The 7,082-nt window shown below is 40.5% G+C and overlaps 1 long non-coding RNA gene across 1 annotated transcript; it reads left to right on the top strand.

Moving 5' to 3' along the window:
* Nucleotides 1–3,821: 3,821 nt before the first annotated feature.
* Nucleotides 3,822–6,812, top strand: LOC148193723 (uncharacterized). The gene is made up of 2 exons (XR_015781833.1): nucleotides 3,822–4,392; nucleotides 6,524–6,812. It is a non-coding gene; the product is annotated as an uncharacterized LOC148193723 (long non-coding RNA).
* Nucleotides 6,813–7,082: the final 270 nt, after the last annotated feature.

The raw sequence follows: 7,082 nt of genomic DNA on the forward strand, positions 1-7,082 counted from the left end.
CTTTGGCGATGATCATCCACTTGGATGGGAGCAGATGCTGTCGAGGAGAGTCCTTTGGATCAAGAGCTAGAGGTTGCTGATGTTGCAGAGTAGTCTTCCTAAAAATTTCCGGATTGAACACTTGCAGTGCTCAATCCTTTCAACTGTTCAAGTTTAAATTTTCGCTCATTTTATTTGGATGATTGTAATTTAACAATTAAATTACACGTCATATTCTGACTGTTCTCTATATTTGAATGCTGACGTCTTTATTATATAATATTGGTTATTATATAATTGGGATGTTACATTAATGGTATCAGAGCAGTTCGTCCTTAGGATGACCTTTGTGTTATGGGTTTGCCGTGTCTTCTCTGTGAGGACTTGAGGGTAGATGGTATGATTTACCATTTCTTTCAAGTCTATATAGTAAGGTATATCTAACTAGAAGTTTTAAGAATAGAAAACGTCTTGATAAGAGTAATGAGGGTGCACACTCATGACTTTTACCATAGATGGTTTTCCTTTCTTAAATCTGAAGGTTTGAGGTAAGAATGAGTTAGAGTTTTAGTGTTGTTTCCTGTAGTAATTCCTGTCTTGCTCTTGCTTTTGTGGTAGTGTATTGTGCTCGATAGTAGTAGAGGAATGCATATTCAAGGGCAACTTGAGTTGTATACCTTTATTGGAATTGGTTTAAGCCTTTGAGACAAGTTCTTGTCTCGAAGATAGGAGTTAGAAGACTAAAAGTTAAGCTTCAGAGGACGAGTGAAGATATTGGAGTTTAGAAGTAATGTTATGGGTGAAGAAAATTTCAAGAAAAACAAAGTCAGAAGATCTTATATCGTACGTTCGCAAGAAGTTTAGAGGTTAGATTTAGAAAAGCTTTGGATAAGCATGGTTGTAACAAGGTTTGAAAAATGAGTTGGGTTTAGTATATCAGTGACGTCAGCAGTCAGAAGAAAGGGAAGTGTGGGCGAGAAATGGGGTGACGTTACGAGAGATTGGTAACATGAATCTAGGTATTAGTGATGGTTGGAATCTGAATAAGCAGGTGGTGGATGACCTAAAGTTTAAGTTAAGAAAGGAATAGGAAATTCTATAGTGGATTAAGGGGAACAAGTATCAAGAAGGAAGTAGAAGGAGAATATTTCGAGAGGCAGTCAGATAAGGCAGAACATGAGGTCCTTGAAGAAGAATGATGTATTGTTAGGGTCTTAAGTGAAAAATTTGAAGGAGATGATCAAGTTTTCTCAACAAGTGGATGATTCAGAGTCAAGTTTAGTTGGATGTTTCAAGATTAGTAGTTCACACAGAAGAAAGGTTTGAGCATAGGCTAAGATGAAAGGTTTCAAATGATGAAGACGAAGGTATGTCTCTGTCAATCAGTGTCTTGAGACAAGACCTCCTAGATGATGATGGTTGCTTCTTAGCGTTATCACCTGTGGAAGCGACTCAAGTTCCAAATCATGCGGCGCAGGAGAAGAAGGTAGTGGCGTATGCATCAAGACAACTCAAGGTTCATGAGAAGAAATAACCCTACTCATGACTTGGAGTTGGCAGCTGTAGTTTTTGCCTTGAAGAATTGGAGACACTACCTGTATGGTGCGCAATTTCAGGTGTTCAGTGATCATAAGAGCCTGAGATATCTCTTTGATCAGAAGGAGCTTAACATGAGGCAAAGGAGATGGATGGAGTTCCTTAAGGATTATGACTTTGATCTTTTATACCATCCTCGGGAAAGCCAATGTAGTGGCAGATGCATTGAGCAGAAAGGCTAGTACATATGTCTTCATTGATGATCAGAGAATTAGAGCTGGTAGTAAGTTTCAGAGATTTGAGGTTACAAGTAGAATTTGAAGCTGACAGGCATCAGATGCAGTAATTTGGTGGTATCCAATGACTTGTTGAGGAATGTTAAAGAAGAGCAGTCGAAGGATATTGAACTCGAGACGTCAGCTAGTTTGATTGGAACTGAACAAGGAAAAGATTTTTGTCCTTAGGGGACCGACGGTATTTTGAGATTCAAAGGCCGAGTATGTATCCCTAGCAGCTCAGGATTGAAGAAGTTAATCATGGAAGAAGGTCACAAAAGCCATTTTAGCATGCATCCAGGTATGACGAAGATGTATCAAGATCTCAAGAAGTCCTTCTGGTGGTCGGGTATGCAGAGGGACAGTAGCACAGTTTGTGGCTTCTTGCTTAATTTGTCAAAAGGCAAAAGTAGAAACATTAAAGACCTGGAGGTTTGTTGCAACCGTTGGAGATTCCAGAGTGGAAATGGGATAACATCGCGATGGACTTCGTTACCCATTTGCCACGCACTATTCGGAAGCATGATGCAATATGGATAATAGTGGACCGATTGACCAAGAGTGCTCACTTCTTGGCAATTGATTTGAGAATGTCTATGACAAAGTTGGCTCAACTATATGTTAAGGAGAAGAAAGGTTTTAGAACAGATGATAAAGGGTGGTTGTAGTATAAGTTGCTAAAGAGGGTATCGAGAATGATCAGAGAAGTTTGGGTTGGATTGAGATGTTTAGAGTTATGAAGTTGCATGTTGTGATAGAGTTAATTTTCTTTGGATATGGTTTTATGGTGATGTTTAGTGTTCGGCTGAAGTTTGATCAAGAGAGAAGTGGATATTGAATGATGGAATGTAGAAGGCAGTAAGTTAGTAAGTTCAGATAAGGTCAGAGGATTGGTATTATTGGTTAAGAGTATCTTGAGGTTTAGAGGATTAAAGATAGGGTTTGTATTTTGACGACTCCGAGTTGAAGAGGACAATCCTTGAAGAAGAAGGTTTTAAGTTAATTTGGACGGGATAAGTACAAGAAGAAGTATGAGTGATGTGGCGTTTGTGGAGTTAATCTAAGAGCTCAAGTTTGAAGTTTATATGGAGTGGTTCCTTGACAAGGAAGGAGAACGAAGGTGGTGCATCAAGTGTAGTTAAGCGAAAGATCGAAGCAAGTGTTATGAGAATTCGAGATGTCTGCAAATTGTAAATGAAGAAGAGATGATGTTGTTCTTTCCTAAGTTTGAGGTGTGATTCAAGGGAAGGGTTTTGATTGGTTTTTTCTGCAACAAGTATGGGATTTTATAACTTGAAGAAGTGGAATTCACTTTGGAGTGGGGTCTTAGGCAACACCTACGTCCGAAATTTTTGGGTGGTTTCTGTTTAAGTCGTGTAGTGCAAGAGGAAGATGGAGGATTGAGTTAGAGCAATAAATATATGGGCTCAGTATAATCATAGGGAGAACTACAAGGTTGAAGAATCGCAGAAGAGAAATAGAGGATATGTTGGTATAGTCTAGTATAAGTTTTAAATCAGGAGTGATTTTGGGCATGGTCGTTTTGTGGAGTAGAAAGCAGTGTTGGGGAAATGGAATGACAAGGCTATTATGCAAAGGGAGAGTTCTCAGAGTTTTGGTAAGGCCATAAAAGTTCTGAGAAAGGTTCTTCGAGGGTGATCTTTTGCTGGTTACAGTTGTCATGAAGGAAGTGTCATTTTTAAGTAAATTGGTGAGTAAGGAAGTATGAGGAGCAGAGTAGCGCAGCAGATGATGTTGAGCATGTTATTGTCAGTAATAGGTATGCATGAAGAGCTTTCAAAATTGTGGATTAGTAGTTTAGTGAGGGACGAGTTCTTTGAAACAGTATTGGTGTTGTCATGAGTTAGGAGTGTTTAGTAATCTTCAAGAGTCAGAAGTGAGTTTATGTGTGAAAGAAACATGTATCAGGCAAGGAAGATAAGTGAACCTTCGGTTGCAAGCTACAGGATCAACTTTAAAGTGAGAAAGTAGTAATGGCTTTGGAATGGGAAGAGTGGTCAATGGGCGAAGGAGACTATTTAAACTGTGGTTTTGAATTATAGTGGCAAGCTAGAGGTAAGGTTATGTTAACAGATGGATTGAACAAAGAGAAAATTATCTCGACTTGTTCCGGTAAGTTCAATTTTCGAGGACGAAAATTTTTGTTGTTGGGGAGAATGTAAGGACTTCATTTTCTTGGTGGTGGGGACACGGTGGTCACCCACCTTTGGCATTATTGGAATGCAATAATGAGGGAAGGAGAAAAGGAGAGGGGGTGGCATTTTACGGGGGAGGCTTTGCAAAAGAGAAAAAAAAAAGGGAGGCTCTCATTATTGGCATGTGAGAGGGCGAGAGGGAGAGAGCAACAGAGGGAGGAACCCTTCCTTCCTCCATTTCCAGCCGTCCAAAGAACACCATGGGAAGCTGTACCAACTTTGGAAGGGCTGAGAGGAGGAGCTGGGATGGGCATCTGGTGAGAATGGAGTCTTTTGCAGTAAGATCTGGGAGAGGAAGCGAAGAATTGTGGAGGATGCAAAGAGATCTTGATCTGCACGTTTGGAGGAAGATGGATCACAAATTTTACAAAGAAAGTCTTCAAGAGGTAAGGGGAGCTAAATCTTTTGTTTGATTGTTGATATATACTATGTTTAATGCAAATCTGGGAAGTTGGGGATGAAAAATTTGGGGTTTTCTGGGTTCTGGAAAACCTGGTGCGAATTCTGCAGAATTCTGCAGAAACGCGCGTACGTTCAATTTGGTGAGTGAAAATGGGACGTTCGTCCCATTCGATAAGAGCGTTCGGTTTTGTGGTTAGCGAACGTTAGCGTTCGTCCAAAATGACTCGTCGGCCAAAATATGTTGAGCGTTTGGTATTAAGTTTGATGAGCGTTCGCGTTCGTAAATTCTGAGTGTAGCGTTCGTGTAGCGTACGCCCTTAATAATGAATGAGCGTTCGTCCAAATCCTCCTTTGAGCGTTCGTCTAAATGTATAATGGATTTAGAGCGTTCGTCTATGTGTGTAATGGATTTTGAGCGTTCGTCTGAGTATAAATGGGGCCTGAGTGTTCGTTGTTAAATGGGTATGTATAAGTGTAAATCGTGAACGTTCGTTGTTAATTTGGTAACTATAGCGTTCGATATAATTTAGTATTATCAGGCTTGAATCTTGAACGTCCGTTATGGTTAGTTCGTGACTGTAGCGTTCGGTCTCATTTCTGTATTAGTAAATGAACGTTCGGTTTTAATGAGATATTATGAGCGTTCGGTCTTGGCTTGATTAACGTTCGGCCTTTGTTTTGTTCTGATGGTGAACGTCCGGTCTCGGTTTTGTTGGGAGCGTTCGAGTTCAATTTAGACTCTAAGTTTCAAATCATAAGCGTTCGTTCATGGATATGATTGTTAACGTTCGGCCTCAGGTTGGTATTCTTGGATTTGAATCTTGAACGTTCGGTTTTTATGAATAAATAAGCGTTCGGCCTTTATTTGATAGTATTAAGTTTGAATCTTGAGCGTTCGGTATTATTATTATGGGATTAGAAATTCTTAGCGTTCGGCCTGTTGATCTCATAGCGTTCGGCCAAATAGTGTTGAATCCAGTGAGACGTTCGGTTTTGACGTTCGGTCTAATTGTGTTCAGGCGTTCGATTTTGGCGTTCGGCCAAATAGTGTTGAATCCAATATGACGTTCGGTTTAGCGTTCGGCCTAATTGTGTCCAGGCGTTCGGTTTTAGCGTTCGGTCAGTTTTTGTTAGCGTCCGTCCAATTGGCATAGTGGCGTTCGGCTTATAACGCTTGGTGAATAGTGTTCGTCCATCTAATGGTCTGCAAATGGTAATGGGTTCTAAGTTCCTTTGGTCTTGAGTTGGATTATGTATACCAATGGTTGGAATATTGTCTGTGACGTGATTTATTTGAAAATATGTGAATGTATGAGATATGTTGGATTTGTTGTGAAAATATGGTGGTATCTGGTTATTCATGACTTGGGTTAAGGTTCAAAGTAACAGTATGATTCATGGACGTAATTCCATGATCCTCAAGGAGAGGATACATGGTGGTGTTTTGGGGGTTGTATAGAATGATTACATGATAGCTCAGTTTTGGGGGTCATCCTGAATCTCCAATGATCTTTCTTCTCATGTAGAGAGGATTGAACATGTGGTGAGGAGTAGCAGGAGGTCCTAGTCTTGGATGCTTCCATATGATCCAAGGTGAGTAATAACGGATTAACCTCGTGATTGTGGCCGGGCGGGAGTGCCCAGAGTTCCACCGGGCGGGAGTGCCCAGAGTTCCACCGGGCGGGAGTGCCCAAAGTTTCACCAGGCGGTAGTGCCAGGGCGGGAGTGCCCAAGTTTCATAAGGCGGTAGTGCCAGGGCGGGAGTGCCCAAATTTCATAAAGCCACCACGAGTGCAAGACTCGCCATAGCTCGGTAATCATTCTAGTCCGGACGAGTCGGTCTATAAAGGAACAAGTCGGGGTATAAAGTAACAAGTCTTGTGATGTCAGTTTACCATGTTTGGATGAATGTTTACATGTCCCGGAAGTATGTGAGATATGGATCAATGAGTATGCTTTAATTGTTCTTTTATATGAATCTATGAATGATTGCATGAATTAACTGTGCTGTATGTATAACATGCTTTTTATATCTAGCTCACCCTTGCATTGTTTGTGTTATGTGCTGTTTGGGTATGTTTCTTTGGCGATGATCATCCACTTGGATGGGAGCAGATGCTGTCGAGGAGAGTCCTTTGGATCAAGAGCTAGAGGTTGCTGATGTTGCAGAGTAGTCTTCCTAAAAATTTCCGGATTGAACACTTGCAGTGCTCAATCCTTTCAACTGTTCAAGTTTAAATTTTCGCTCATTTTATTTGGATGATTGTAATTTAACAATTAAATTACACGTCATATTCTGACTGTTCTCTATATTTGAATGCTGACGTCTTTATTATATAATATTGGTTATTATATAATTGGGATGTTACAAACGCCGTTATAATTGATAACGTTTTTCTGACTCTGTATGTGATTTGTTCAATCGTGGCAATGAGGTGGCATAAGTGAGTTGACGTGGCAGAGCAGGCTCAATTGGGAATTTGAAATGGGGTTACATTTTTAAATTTGGGAAATAAACTAATTAGGGTTTTTTTTATAGGTAGCTAGTAGCAGAGGTTAAAGAGGTGAACTGAGGTGGGGGTGGCCTTCGTTGTTTGGTTGGTGTGAAGTGGGTGCCCTATGTTGAGTAACTATTGTTGTTTTCTGAGGTGAAGAAGGTCGCAGAACTTGAAAG

The sequence above is a fragment of the Vigna umbellata genome, chromosome 9 (genome assembly GCF_029865625.1).
Source record: "Vigna umbellata cultivar VRB3 chromosome 9, Vumbellata_1.0, whole genome shotgun sequence".
NCBI classification, from domain to species: domain Eukaryota; kingdom Viridiplantae; phylum Streptophyta; class Magnoliopsida; order Fabales; family Fabaceae; genus Vigna; species Vigna umbellata.